The 16,016-nt window shown below is 47.3% G+C and overlaps 1 pseudogene; it reads right to left on the bottom strand.

Moving 5' to 3' along the window:
- Window positions 1-912: 912 nt before the first annotated feature.
- LOC115330591 lies at window positions 913-8,293 on the bottom strand (annotated as a pseudogene).
- Between the last annotated feature and the right edge of the window lie 7,723 nt (window positions 8,294-16,016).

Genomic DNA, 16,016 nt, shown 5'->3' with positions numbered 1-16,016 from the left:
CACTTAAAGGTTTATCGATCTTCGAACAGATCCCGAATCCGAGCACCGATACGACGATACGGCTGATGTTGTCTCACAGGTGTTAATATCCAGATGATCCAGAGTGATCTTGCGGAAAAAGGGTATAAAGTCTCATTCCTTCATATTTTCACATTATACATACGTCAGCGAGCACGAAAAAGCCCGAAGTCGTCGGAAAGCCGCTGCACATCACGGCTACAGCGCACCAAACAAACTCGCATCCGCCAGCTCTGGGCGCTGCCATCTTACCGGTGACGTCACGGCTCTTGGGAGGTGACGTGACGAGTAGTCACATTTGCGTACAACATGGCGGCAACCTGGGGGGTGCCACTTCCGAACTTCCGGTTTATCACTCTAAGCCCCTCTACCTCGTTGGTGGAAGGCAAGCGCGATAACCGTTACGCCATGAGCGAGTTGCCTGCTTGGTCAGCTGCGCGCGCGGAAATATTCTGACAAATTTGGGGAAAATAAATAAAGCACTTTGAAGGAACTGCACCTGTACCTATGTCATTTTAAAGTGAGTATCTAGGTGCCTTTTCGTATGAGTAAATGCAACTGCATCTTAGGTACATTTTCGAAGTAACATTTACAACCCTGCACAGGTCCATAGAGAGGTTACAAATAAATGCAGAGAAGTGTGGTAGCACCACACGACTAGATTTACAAATCTTAGGTGAAATTTGAAGAATGATGTCACAGGCACTTTCATTGGCCAAGCATTTACAGCACCCTAGTGGAAATATCTGCATAGCTAGCATGGATAAACACTTTCGTTACGTGCAGTGAGAGTACAGGCATATGTAAACAAGATCGCCTCAGCGCTCTGTTAGCGTACTTTTCATTTCTGGTCCTCCGTCTTCTTCAACATGCCTATAGGTAGTTCGCATCTCGCTAGTCCACGCCAAAGAAAAACTATGCAAATTGTAATGGCCTACAAAACGGTTCCGTGACATCAAACAGTGCAACGAACCGTGGCAATGCGAAATTGACACAAAAGGCGCAGGGTCTTACCTGTGAGAACAGCTCCAGACTCGCCAGCGGCAGCCAGCTGTGGTTATTCATATCGGACAGCAAGTGGCCAAGCTTATCATGAACGTGGCTTATGACTTGGGTTGGCAATACTGGAGATGGTTGATGAGTCCCGACCAAACACCCTCTCGTGGTTGAAGAGCCGGTTGGGGTACGCGAGACACCGCAGCATGATGCACAGTGCTTCATCACCCGGCACAACAGCGCCTTGCGCCGCGGTGAAAGACTCGGGCACCTCCAACGCCGACAGAAGGGCGCCCAGGGGACCTATGTTGGACAAATGTTTCGTTTCTCCTAAAAGAAACGGAAGTGACGACATCGCGTCTGATCGGTTGAGGCTCGAATGACGAAAGTTCCCTACGAAAATGTGGGCGGAGACGGCGAACCGCCCCCACCGGAACTGACAACACTTTGACGTATCGTTTCCTCGGTGTTTCGTCTGAAAAGGGAACGAGTCTGTCGATGGTCTCTTCGCGGTAGCGAAATTGGAAACACGGCGTCTCGGAGGCAGAGCGACAGTCTTTCTATTGTTCAACTTTTTTTTTCCCTCCGGAAAGGCTCCACTGGCAGCACCGCGACACCGCGATGCCTTTGTACTACCGGAGGAAGCTTTTCGGAGGCAGTACCGTCTCACCAAGAACGTGGTCCGGTGATTGTGCGACGAACTGCCCGAGGACCCAGAGATGAGGCTGCGAGGTTCGTGGACGGTGATGTCTGTGGGACAGCAAGTGTTGTGCGCACTTCGCTTTTAGCCACGGGGAGCAAACTGTGCGGGAAGCTCTCAGAGCATGGTGGCGAGCGACGAGCACCTAGCGATGTATCAGGTTACAGTCGGCATTGTTGTGCGGGCTGTGTCCCTCGCTATTGTGCAGCCTCTGGGGATCCGGCGCGGATGGATCGACTTTTCCCAGACAACCGGCAAGAGGGAAGACGTCGAGAGGGGCTTCCAACGGCTCGGCAGGATACCCGGCGTCATCGGTTGCGTCGACGGGACGATGATCGCCCCCACCGTCACGAAGGCGGCGTATTGGTGCCGCAAACAATTCTACGCTCTGAACGCGATGGAGGTAAGTATGATCACATATATACTACGTCTCACCTTAGCATGAACTATATAAGAAGACTGTAAGCGCGAACGGCTTGACTGGAGCATTCGCTGCAGGAGCGCTCGTGCAGCCGCCGGGGCTTTATCCAAAGCAGCTATCTCGCGCTTTTAGTTATAGATCAATGCCCGTTCTGAATGGGTTTGAAAAAGAGCGTAACGCTAATACGGTGTGGATATGCCATTTTAGAGAGTTATAAATTGTTAGTACTCGTTCATCCTCCGCACAAGCGTTTGTTCGACGAAGGAAGGGAGGGTTTGTTAGCTGAAAAGCTTTCGATCTCTATTTGTTTTCTTGTCGTGTTAGGCTTTTAATCATTCGTCCCTGTCCTGCATGATAAAGTGTAAACTCTCATTTGAAGAAAAAAAAAACAAATTTGCCTAAACTATTACGTGGATCAAAGGTAGTGGCTATTTATCATATAATTTTTTCTTTGTAACACAGGCAGCGCTCCGTCTGTGTCCTATTTCATCCAATATTCCGTCGTTTTTTTGCGCTGTCTTAATATTTCAAGTTTGTAAACCACACAATTTGTGGTAGTGTGTTGTTCAACATGTAAATAACGTTTGACAGGGCCCCATGACAATGAGCGCAATCAACTGTTTGTAGATTCAGTTGAAATAATGTCTACATATGTCTCACTATTGCAGGTGTGTAACGCCGACTGCCGGGTGATGAGCATCGACCCACGGTATCCTGGGTCGGTGCACAACTCCTTCGCGTGGGGCTACTCGTGGCTTCGGAGCAACTTCGAGCAAGGCCGGCTGATAGACGATAACAGGCTCCTGCTCGGTATGCATACTCCATTTGTTGGTTCTGTACATGATGGCTCTGCACCACTTATAAGCTACAATATCACACATATTGTTCCGAACATGGATAACTGGCGTACGCTCTGGCCATACCTGTGACACGTCTCCTTGGAAACACTCCGACGCAGCTGTCAACTACAGGGGGGAGAGGTTGCAAACAGCAGTTTTACCTGCGTAGTTGTGAGCAATTTTAAAGGGATACTACAACGAAATTTCGGTGCTTATTTTTTGGTCTATACGTGTTCAAAAGAGCAATATCACATCGAACTCATCAATTTCTTGTTAAAAAAGGCACTAAAAGGCATTTAAATAAATTAGGCAATTAGCAAAGAGCATTTTCTAGATGTCGCTAAAGCTGTAATGCCCGTCTAGGAGCCTTGACAGGTAAGGATGATAACTGTCTTACCTAGAACTATACATGCTTTGAACCTGACGCCATCCCGACAGCTCTACGGCCAGCAGAAGAGAAAAGGGGAGGGAGGAATTCCACACTCGACGGGACTCTCTTTTGTGTGTCCCAAGATGATAGAAGATTAACCCGTCACTCAAAATTCACGCAAAAGGAGCTTTGGGGTTAGTTGCGGTGGCCCGATCGCTGGCGTCCTCGACCGCGTTGGTTGCTGGAACAGCTAGGGCATCCTGACGACGTCTGCCTCGCCGCAGCTTTGCTCATTCCGAGACAGATGTCACGATTGCCCGGATGTGACATGCTCTCCGTTGGCTGCTCTCCGAGCGCTTGCCAGTGTGGGCTGTTTATAACGAAAAATACAGCCATCAAGCTTAAAATACAAATGTGCAATTGTCATTTACGGGTATTGTGGAATCATATTCAGCCTATTTCTGAACACGACGGCTATAATTCAACTGTCGTTGAAGTATTCTTTAAAAAAAAAAAACAGAATTAATATCATACATTTCCTTCTCCGACTCTGCAGGTGACAGCGGCTATGCCGTGAAACCTTGGCTCATCACCCCTGCCCTTGGATTCCACGCGACCTCCACCGCTTGCAGCCGGTTTATTAAGGTACATTCTTCGGTAAGGTCCATTGTGGAGCGCTGCATTGGGCTGTTGAAAAGCAGATTCAAGTGTCTGCAAAGACACCGGACTCTGTATTATCATCCAACAACAGCCACCGTCATTATATCGTCTTGTGCAGTGCTCCACAATATGTGCCTTTTATCGAGGGAGGAAGAACCGGACCCTCACGAGCCAGGGTTGGAGTCTGGGCCGAGCTCGGAGGGGTCAGTGGCGGATGACGAGAGGCTAGTTCCTGCCCACCCTCGGGTCAGCCTCTCGGACAGGGGGAGGGCTCTGAGGCAGCGCCTTGTTGCCCAGTTCCGAACCCGCCACAGCCGTGCCTCCCCGGAGCCCCACGCAAGCCACGATGGCAGTCGCGCCCACCAGGGACACCACCAGTGCCAAGGAGTTCGTCGCCACAATGGAGGTCCCGCCCACCAGTGACACCATCGGTGACAGGGAGCCCCTCATCGTCCTCGCCACGGTGGCATTCCCGCACACGAGGGACGCCACCGGCGACAGCGCACCCCTCGTCGTCCTCACCTCGACTGACGCCCTCGCCACCAGAGAAGCCCCCCGTGGCAGTATGTGCCTCACGTGTTGCTCCACAGTCAAGGTCGTCCATAAGCTCCACAGTGTCAACTCCAATGCCTTGCGCAGTTCGTCGCACAACCACCGTGTTACCTTTACGGACATGTAGTACCGCCTCCGATATGCTATTTGGTGCATCACGGTGATGTTGATAGAGCTTTTTTTTTATTTGCAAGCTGGGTGCATAAAATGACTGGAACAATAACAGAATGTTTTGTGGGTTATGTAGCTAGCCAGCAGGGCATCTGGCTCGCCCTTGCAGGAAACGTATAACTCAATGAGGCTACTGGTAAGACCCGTTTTGCGTCTTTTACTGCAATATATTGTTCGTATCGGGTTTGGACATCGATTCATTTTCTCTACACTTCCATTGCCCTGTTCCATTTTACAACCTATTATGGTTACCACAGGGCCAGGTGTATTACTCGATAATCGCATATTGGATGTGTGTCAGTCTGAATGTATAAAGACAACAAGCAGTGTCTTTGAAAGTGCTTTCTTTTTTTTACAACAATGCCGTAACATGAAAAATAAACATGTTTGAAAGCACAGGTTGCAAATACTTTCTTTAAAATTGAGCATGGACTATTAAACACCGTATAAATTCTTTGTCATTATCCAGGATATATCACAGACATTATTTCACACTACACTTCACTTAGTTCAGCACAGTGCCATTTCGTGTGTGTTTTGTCACACATGGAAGCATGACAGATTCCATAGTAGAGGAATGTTGAGATCAACAATGATATAAGAAAACAAACAAACGAAAAACACAGGGACACAGACGAAGGAAACAGGACAAAATGCACCCTTAACTGAAGTTTATTGAAAATTTAACTTCAGTTGAGAGTGCACCTTGTCCTGTTTCCCTTCGGCTCCGTCCCTGTGTTTTGTTCGGCGCTTTTTCTGTTTGCAATGAACGAACTGGCCCAAATCTCCACTTTATTTCGATAAAAGAAAAATGGCAAACCCGGAGGCCAGTTTCAGGCGGGTGGCAAGTTGTGGCTAGAGTGCAGACTTCTTGGTTTCAAATAAAGGAAACCCAGGAGCGCCCAGGGCCGAGTCCTCGCCCGCCAGCGCCAAAATACGTGAGTATGATGACGCCAGCGAGCGCACCCGGGCGCCTCCGCCCCCTGTTTGCCTGCGGGTAAAGGAAGTAATTCAATAGCTTGGTCCACACTATGAGTAAACTGCGCAAATTACCTCGCCTGTTTCGCCAACTCCGAAGCCCGCGCCCGCGCCTTCGACACCCGCATGGCCCAGTAGCGTTTCCAACCTTCCAGCTCCTTCCTTGGAGGCTTCCTTGGAGGCCCGAGGAAGTTGAGCCGGGAGGTTAGCTCGTTCCAGAGACGAACTTTGTCGTCTCTGGACAGCGCCGGGCTCAGCTTAGTTGCGCCGCGTACCAGAGAGGCCACATCCTCCTGTTTATTGAGCAGTCATTAGCGCCAGTAATTTGAACTAGGCGCTCACCCGCGTCCCGCATGTTGTTCTAGCTTTTTATGCGAGTTTACTCTATCTAATATTTTCTGGAACCGCTACAAAATCAGTTTATTTCAATAGAACACGTGTATTTTTTTAGTTTGACAAGTTTCTTTAAAATAGAGCCGATGTGAAGGTCGCCGCCGCAAGGGATTGGCTGCCATCACTTGTCTAAAAGCAGAAAATGCTCCTCCGGTTGCCAGAGAAACGGACGCTTGCGTAGGGACTAGATTCCAGATAGGTACCGCCGAGAAAGCGTAGGTACGGCAGGGGGACAGCGTAGCCACTTCCGCTCTGCGGGGGTTGGCTCTTGACGCCTCTCAAGTGAGTGACAGACTCCAATCTTGCAATGTCGTCACGGCGTCAAAGAGGGTGTTTCGCGGTGCGCGCCGTTGCTTGGTTACGCTCCTCCTGCCGGTACGTCACTTCTGTTTCTAGTTACTCGAAAGTCCAACATAGGTCTCCAGGAGGGCTTTTTCAAAGCAGAACTGCCTTCAGAAATCATTGTTCCTCACGTGGGGGGTGTCAAGCAGCCCGTGCCTTGAGCGAAAATCGCGGCGCTTCGCATTTCCTAAGCAAATTAAATTTTCTATTTCTCGCCAATTTAAGTGATACAGCAGGAGTCGTCTCTGCAACGTACTTCGCCGCTTGACCTCCTTGGTTCTTTGAACGTGCGGCGACGTGTAGGGGGACCAAGAGAAGACAACAAGCGTGACAGCGATCAGCTTCGGCTTGCCTTGCCTACGAAAGCATCACACCTGGCCAGCTACCTCAGGTTTTCTAACTCACTTTTTTTTCTAAATATAATGACTATAATATAATGACTATAATGACTCATGATGCAATAAGTGCATGTTTAATTGTAAAAGGACAGCTTTGCATACAAAAAGGACAAACCAGAGTATTTGCATTGAAATGTTTCGTCTAACTAGTACCACGAACGTCCGCTTTCGGGGTTGCGTACGTCGCTGTTCCGTACGCTCTAGCTGCACTATTTGGTGAGCGGAAAACGGTCTACTTAAACTCGCCTTGGAAGCTCCGCTTTGTACCCCTGCATAGCGGGCCGCGCATGCGCGGTTTGACGTGCTCAGAGCGGAGGGGAAAATGAAAGCAGTCTACTATAACTCGCTAGTGTTGCTTAATCATGTCCTATTTTTCACCATTCTTGAAGGGATCGACCATGTTCCGATTAGAATAACTCGAGAAATAGAGCGGTTTTCAAAATTCTTTTCGAGATTCTAAAAATCGACAGAGCCCGCAGTTTTGTCTGTAGGGTTAGAGTACGCTCAGGATTGAACTGGAGGTTCATGAGCGCGGAGCTTCTCCCAATATCTGCGAACCCCGCCTCCTTTTGACCATTCTTGATGGGAAAGACCATTTACCGATTAAAATAACTCGCAAATGATTCCAATTCTCGAAATGCTGTCCGCGAGTCTAAAAATTGACGAAGCTCGCTATCATATGTGGTGAATTATAGTACGCTAAACCACACACACACAAAAAACCGCTTTGGCAGCCGCGTGAGCGGATTTTCAACGGTAAACTTACAAGGAAAGAATGATTCCAAACTTTAAAAATCGAAGAGCATTAATCATGTTGCGAACAACTCGCTGCCGCCGATGCCCAATAAGTGGTCGCAGCCCGCAGCTTCCTTTTCAACTGGTGGCGCTGTTGGTCCCGTGGCGCTGTGGTGGCGCTGTTGGCCCGGTCCAGTGGCTGTGCAGCAGGATGGTGCGTGTGTCGACTAGTTTTTTATAGCGTGACAGATTGATCCCAGAAATGACGGTGCAGAAGGATTTCACGTCGATAGATTCTGTGAAAATTGAAAAGCGTTCATTATATTGCGAACACCTCGCTGCCACGGCTGCCGAAACGTTTTGTTCCGTTTTGAACAATCGTTTTTTCCACTCCTGCAATAACGCCAGGTTTTAAAGTAATATCCCCAGCACTGCAGTGCTTAAAATAAGTAAATCAATATATGTCAAAGTTGCTAATTCGTGACTTATTCCTGCATCTCACAGGTTTTATCAATTGCCTGAAATGAATGAATCAATATGTTTTAATGGCGTCAGGACCAGATTTGGCGAAAGAGCGCCGATGGCATGGTTATTGATAGATGCTCTAATCTCTATTCATTAACGTCAGTAAACAATATTTTAAGAATACTTAAATAAGTTTCAAAATATGGACATCCTTTAGGAAGTTAAATACCTTTTTATGGGACATAATCGACTCATGTCCGAGGAGAAAACAATGGTGAGTTTTATTTACAACATTTACAGTATGGTTTACGTCGCTCTGAACACCTCATCTCCGCTGCTCGCGCGCCTGGTTGCCACATCCTCGTGATCACGCTTCTCTTCTTCTCGTAAGCGGTCACTACAAGTACCCGACTCCGAGTCAGAACATTCAACGCGTCAAAATATCCATCGAGTCAAAACATCCATTCGTGGATGTTTTGTCTCGATGGATGTTCTGTCTCGATGGATGTTTTGACTCGGATGGATGTTCTGACTCGATGGATGTCTTGACTCAATGGATGTCTTGACTCGGATGGTTGCCATGGATTTTTCGACGAGTTGAATGCTCTACCGTTTTTCGCGTGAAAGGAGAGATATGTTGTGTAAACGACTTTTGACGGCATGGTAAGCAAGGACCGTTTGCATACGCTCCCAGATTAAATTTCATCGTTTATAAAGGACAAAATTGAGTTCGGTATTTGACGAAAGTGGATAGTATATGTTCTTGATTCTTTACTATTATTTGAGCTGTGAACTGCCTTTACGACTATATTATCTCATTTAGACCTTTTCAGTTATTTAGGCTATTCAGTAAACGTGCGTTTTTATATGAATTCTGTGATTCCAATTTCTTCAATTTTCCTCTACCCATCTTAGTTACTTTTTGTTTATTTTCTGTTTTCTAAGATGATTGCTGTTGTTTTCCCTGATCCTTGCTTAAACAACTCATAATATGTAGATTTTATTAATAAATAAATAAACAAAATATTGAAGTTAATATCGACAGGGGCATGTAAACGTAGTGAAATAATTTTTCTTTTGTTTTATCACGTATAAGTGGGTGTACGCTCGTCAGGGACCCCGTGTTTTTCTAAACGTAAAATAAAACAGTATTTTGGTGGTCAAATTCATAATAAAATCAGGTAGGACACGGCAGCGCGGTGGCAATGGTTCTCGAAAGCGGCGAGGGGTACACGATACGTGGTTTAAGATTGAAATTTACTTGGAGTGCCGGTAAAATACGCTGCTTTGCCGTCTAGGTGGCATTTTATTTGCTGCCGTTTGACCCGTGCAGCTCAGGAGCACGCTACTCTGCGATTCGTGGCAGCTACGTGACCCACATGCAACGAACAAGGCCGTTTAAATCCAAATAAAAATGCTAGGTATTTAGATCGCCTTTGGAAGAAAGCAGTGGGACAGCCATTTTTTTTTTATTTTAGATTGTTGTATGTGAATGCGTTCCTAAGAAGTTCGGAAAGAAAAGACTATTTTTTCCAGGCACTGTTGGGTAACAAACTTTAGCAGTTCATTCAAAAGCAACGCGATCAAAATCATCCAAATGAAAAGAACGATATTATTATTCATACGAAAAGTTAGAGCACTCTCAAGCTTGTGATGGTGAAACATTTTTCAAGGGAGAATGGCTTTGTTTTAGAAGTATTTTGCTTCGACGCATTAATTCAAAATATAAAAAAAAAAGTTTTTTTTTCTTGTTTTTTTATTGGGGTGGGAGCAGCGGAGCGCGGCGATGGGCAGGCTTCGAGTCTGCGCGATTGCTCCAGGTACCAAAATACAAAATACTGCTGTCGGTGAATTATGCAACGTAAGCCCTTCAGAGAAATCAATTTACCCTCGCCAGTCAATTGCTTCCGTTTTTGTGTTAAGCCTCCGAATTGTTTTGAGACACTCTTGTCCCAGACGTTCGCTGTGATCAATAACGGTATTCCGAGAAAATCATAACTTTAGTTCGAGGTTTTTTCAAGTTAGTCTCACTCTCGGACGAAGCACTCTACATGGATTTGCTCAATGGTGTATAAATTGTAGTTGTTAAATTACGCAACAAACTTTTAGTTTTTTTTTATGTATTATAACTTGTTAGGTATTGGTACCCTGTTACAGTGTCTACACACTCATTTTCGTCAGGATCACTACTACCAGACACAACGTAGTGCCTATCTTTTGCATAAAGTCATTTGGTTGAATGCGACACCAAGACATCGTGAGCCGTTCAAAGAGTTTTATTCAAGGAAAGTGGCCAATGCGTGCTGTTGAGTTCATTCTACGAAAGAACTCTAAGGATTGTAATTTCGTCCAGATACTTAAGAACATCATGAAATGTCGGGATGCAGATGACAAATAGCCAATTGTACTCGGTGACAAAAATAAAACACGAACACGAGGAACCCTACATCCAGGACACGACCATGGTGGTTGATCAGGTGTATCCCCGAAACTGGCACTTAGCAAAATTCGCAGTCTCGAACCGGCAAAAATTCATATATATATATTGTTTTCTTTTCCTTTCAATTCAAATAATAATGTTTTGAACCAGATAGATGTTTTGACTCTGGTGGATGTTCTGACTCGATGGATGTTTTGACTCAGATGGATGTTTCGACTCTGACGGATGTTCTGACCTGATGGATATTCTGACTCGATGCATATTAAGACACATATGGATGTTCTGCCTCGATGGATGTTTTGACTCGATGGATGATTTGACTCGGATGGATGTCTTGACTCCTTGGATGTTCTGACACTGGTGTCACGTGACGTGATGTCTTGAATGTTTTGACTCGATAGATGTTTTGACCCAATGGATGTTCTGGCCATAAGCGCAGGTCCCCCCCCCCCCCTCCCCCGCCCAAAGTGAGGAGGCGGAGGTGACGAGCCTTTACGTTCCTGCGGTAGCCATTGTCGTAAGGTAGTATAGGTTTTGTCCCGACTCAAGTTAAATGCATGGTCTGTACGAAACTGATCTTGTTGAGGTCTTCGAAACGGTGTTGCGTCTTGTACACAAAAATCGGAGTCAAGGTGGGCAGCCTTAACTCTTTCTAACGAGACGACTTTCTCATTGCCTTTTACCAGAAGTGTCAAAGTTTTGCCACTGCGTCTTAGAACCTCAAACGGTCCATCGTATGTGGGCTGCAGGGGTTCCTTGACTCCGTCGTTTCTGAGGAAGACGTGTGTACAGAGCGGAATATTAGCCGGCATGGACGTGTAACGTGTCGACGGTACCCTTGTGTAGATAGGTAGGTCGGAGGTCCTGCATGAGGATACGGGGTCGTTTTACATGGTTTTTGGCGCTTTCAATTTCGGTGTCACTTGACTGCTTGAAGACTTCTCCTAACAGGCGCAGTGACATGCAGTACACCAACTCGGCCGTGCAACAGACAATATCTGTTTTGAAAGCTGTTCGTATGCCGAGCCTAACTAATGGTAGGGCTTCCGTCTACGCAATGTTGTTCGGCTGAGCCTTGATTGCTGCCTTGTAATACAAGTAATCAAACTTCGTCGGGGACGACGTAATTCTACGCTTTCGGAAAATAGATTCTGTCGTAAGAAAACCGCAGTTCGGAGTCGGCCGACCAGAACTCGGGAAACTTAATGGCCGTTTTAGCCGCCCCCAAGATTGACGGGGTCTAAGCAGAGCCGGTGCCATCGCCTTGACTCATGATGCAAGTAAAATGCTTAGCTCATCGAAAACTAAGGCTCTGGAGCTGTGTCCCTGGGTCAGGGTAGTTGTCCTTTGTCACAGGGTCACCAATATGTAGAGGTGCGCTCCTCTACCTTACGATTTTATTTACTGTAAGGTTTGCGTCGTTCTGAACATCTTGTCTCCGCTGCTCGCACCTCTGGTTGCCTCATCCTCGTGATCCCGCTTCTCGTCTTTTTGTATACGGTCACGACAAGGGCTTGGAGGGTCTCAAAACTCCTTAAATTTTCACGAGCCCCCCAGTGCAACAACCCTTCGTCACGGCGCGGGGGCGGAAAGACACGTCGCAACTGAGGCTGAGCAGCTTCGGGATTATCTCTGAAGACTGGTGTTTCTTTTTGTCTCGAAGCTGAAGGACACTTGACGCATTTGAAGAAAGGGCTTGTCCCCACTTGTCCCCAACGTAGGAACTCTCGCCCATTACTTGCATCCTCACTCAGAGGAGGCAACAAAATTCAGCACCCGCTCTGAGGCTCATCTGGTGCTCCCTTAGATTGTGCCCGACTACAAGAATCATGTGCCAAAGGGCAACGCAAAGTTGACCTTTTTGCGTTGCCTTCACTCCCAAAACTCAGTATATGAAGGTCTGCCAAGATTCGCGATCGTTCGAGAAACCTGAGTAATTTCTCAACCGTTTTTACAGAAAAAATATAATAAACAAGCATTGTTAGGAAGTACCTTAAGCAGGGGGATTAAGCTCTCGGCTACTTCCGTCCAGTCACGTATATTTATGATGTACGTTCGGTCCGGCGAACTTCTTGCGATCGCCGGGCTCCCAGCGGGTGTGGGCAGACGCTGTTTTGTTTTAAATAAACTTGAATACTACACTTTATAACGTTAGATAACGGTGAAGTTATTTTCAAGGTATGACTACAAAAGCGGCACAAAAAATATTAGGCGCGGATCTACACAATATTGTTGGCAAATACTCAGAATATACGCCCATCCACACGATGTCTAGACAATATCGTTTCAAAAGCGGGGCAGTACCAGCACGATATCACTGGAGTAACGAAACGCCACCGTCAGGCTGTGTACCCTCCAGTCGCCGAGTATATCTATCCGCCTCGAGATGGAACCGTGTCGCCACCGTGCGGCCAAAATTGGAAACTTGCGAAAGCGGGGATACCTCCGCGCGTCGTCTGCCACGGGAGCACGGGAAAGCATGGACACCGACGACGAGGGCCTGATTGCGGGTAAGCTATACTATTTATGTCGAACGCTTGTTTCTTTGTGAACGGCTGCATCGTTTCGCGAGAGTGTATATGCACCAAAGCAACGAATGCCACGCGGAATACTTGCTTAGTATTGCTACAGTGGTTGACATGTGATGCTTTGTTTCAGTTGGGCTGCCGCTGTATGTCATTATGACATACATTGGTGACGGAAAGCGGTGTCTTGTCGAAGGCGAAGAACTCGTCAACGCGGGACACATTATCAAATGCAGCGTAGTTGTCCCAGAAACTACGTCGTCGAGCGTTCACGTGCCGAGCTACGTTTTGCAGACACCGGCATTAAAGGGGCCCTGCAATCATATTTAAGCGTCTACCATTTTTGGGGTTTCCACGTCTCTTGGGGTTCGGGCAAGCCAGCGGACATGGAGAGAGTAACTAAATATTAGTGCGTCATATTTTAACCGGACGACGCGGAAACCTCCTCAACCGACGAGGACGACTCGCGGTACCGAAAGCGCGCAAAATGTGACGTCTTTGGTGCTGGGCTTACTACTGGTCAGAGCCGCTAAAAGCTTCTTTTTAGTCGAAATACAAAATATAACTGGCGCGAACCGTTTCAATTATTTATAAAAGTAGTTTTTGTTCAGTATTTTAGATAAAAAAAGAAACGAAGCAGTTCATAAAGTACGGAAACAAGAAATGACCCGTCGACATACCCGCCACCAAGCGGTGGAAAAGGCGTCGCATACTAGAAAGGAGTAGTGGGATCAGGCGCCGACACGGAAAGGTCCCGGATGTACGCGGCGGCGCTGCTATCGTTTGGGCAGGAGGATCCGACCGGCTCCGAGCGTTCCGGAGGCCTTCGGCGAGAAGCTTTGTCTTGCGGTTTGGCCGTTTCGCGGTATGGCAGCACAAAGTAGCTCCCATTCTGAACTGATCTTAACCCCGTGTTTGCTGCCGATTGTGGCCAATGAAGTGTCATGCCGAATTAGTATTTAATCGCGCAGCCAATGCAATGAGAGCCGCTCTGACTGCCCGCTGCATACAGCCTATCCAGAACACGCTTCGATGGCGCCCTCTCGCGCCGTCGACTCGGAGTGCGGCAGCCGTGAGCGCTCGATGAGCTCACTACTTCTCCTCTAGTTCACGGCCACTCTCAAGCAACCAAGGACGTCATGGGGGAGGTTATTTTTTGCTTGTTTTTGTAATTTTAATTTGCCTATAACTTTTAAAATAAAGAGAATTTCGAGAAAAGAAAAGTTTCACTAAGTTACTACGCTCAGTGCGCTCAGGTTCGGTGCAAATTAAGAATTAGTAAAAAGGCATTGCAGGGCCCCTTTAAGCAAGGACCCCCACACTGTGGACCTCAAGCTAACGAACAACGCTACAGTCGACGAACTTTCCTGCACGTGCCCTGCCGGGTAACTACAGCTTGAAATGTTCACCTTCCACAAATGTGATGCAACGTTACTGCAAGGCAAGAATTGCGCAACTTTTGCGCTGCTAATTTTCTTAAACGCCATCCACTCTTTGCACGTCCGGTAAAACGACTTCGTTTCGCGGGCTCGATATTCGCGAAGTGTCGGGTTCGGTAATATTTTGCTTGCACAGTTTCGCCATCGGGAGCGTTGTGCTATCTAATTATCACCATAATGTGATTTACTGACAATCAATTTTCCCCGATTTATTTAAATCGCGAAATTTTCGGAAATTAAGACTTTTGCAGTAACGTCTTTTGTTAAATTCTATTCAGGTAGCTTGTTTATCCCACACTGGTAACTAAATAAGATAGGTGTTAGAGAATTACTGATAATTTTCGTATGAAATCTGTCTTATCAAACTCAAAATGGAACCGATGGGAAACCTCAGAGCGGCAGCTGATGTTTGGTTACGACACCTTCAGAAATATCAGCAGCTGAGTAAGCGAAATATTGGCTGCCATTCTGAGGCCCTCAGGGGGGGGGGGGGGGGGGGGTTTCTAGTTCTTTCTACAAGCTCTTGGTATCTTGATGCTCTGTTTACATTCCCTGACAAAACACTCACCGTTACTAATTGGGTTAAGCAGCACTTCCAGGTGTAGCTTAAAAACAAATGGAACCGGTCTTCCCACTGTAGACAGCAATAACTTCTTAAATATTTTATTACGAAATAGGCAAACTGTAAGTTGCAACATTCTTCTCTTCCAGAAACTCGCATCGATGCAAACACTGGATTGGAGTACTGCTCCATGTGAACAGGGTTCGCCAGCTGCCGACATTGTCCTCCACGGATGTACCGCAGAGCTGGGGTCAGCACGCCAAAGGAATGGTCAAGGCAAGGTATGCTCCAACAAAGATTGTGGAGTTACCCTTTTGCTCAAAGGTATGTAGACTTACTGCATAAATGTGCCATTCCATTCTATCTATGTTGACAGTTGGGTTATTCGTGAGCATCCAGAAACATGATACAGCTGGGAGTAGGGAATGGACGAACAAAATCTGTTCCAGGATACTTCCTTGCCCTTTGCAATTTCACTTCGCAGAACCATACGGAGGGAAAGCCGTCTGCTCTTTCGCGCAGGCCGGTGGCGTGACGTCACCTCGCCGCGCTCTGATTGGAGGATGGCTCCGGGCGGGAGCTGGCGGGAGCTCGGGGGTAAACAAAGCGGTGTCGTCTTTTCTCCGCAGCCATTGCGAAAGGCCTTTTCTGTGGCTCTCGGAAATCCACTGCTACTGCTTGAACGAGGACGCGGCATACGGAAAAAAGAGACCCGAAATACCTCGAAATGTACGTTACTTCGTTTGACGCGAAAGAATTTACCCTGGGAGCATACGAAGCACCAATATGCGTCCCGGTCTCCGGCGGTCGGATGTGAGCCCCCCCAACGTCAGCACGGTGATGTGCGACGCGAGTGAGCCTTTCTACTTTTTGGCGGAGACCCTTTTTCGCCAGCAAGTGTCTCGGTGTCTCCGTGAAGCATCGAAGTGTAGCTACAGCCCTCTTCGGCGAGCTGAACGGGCTGCCGAGCTTTCGAAGGCCGATCTCCCGCAGCGCTGGCACCCGGAGAACT

Source organism: Ixodes scapularis, unplaced genomic scaffold (assembly GCF_016920785.2).
Source record: "Ixodes scapularis isolate PalLabHiFi unplaced genomic scaffold, ASM1692078v2 PGA_scaffold4__175_contigs__length_147842914, whole genome shotgun sequence".
Taxonomy (NCBI): Eukaryota; Metazoa; Arthropoda; class Arachnida; order Ixodida; family Ixodidae; genus Ixodes; species Ixodes scapularis.
The sequence above is the reverse complement of the archived record's forward strand: the minus strand, read 5'-3'. Positions and strand labels throughout refer to the sequence as shown.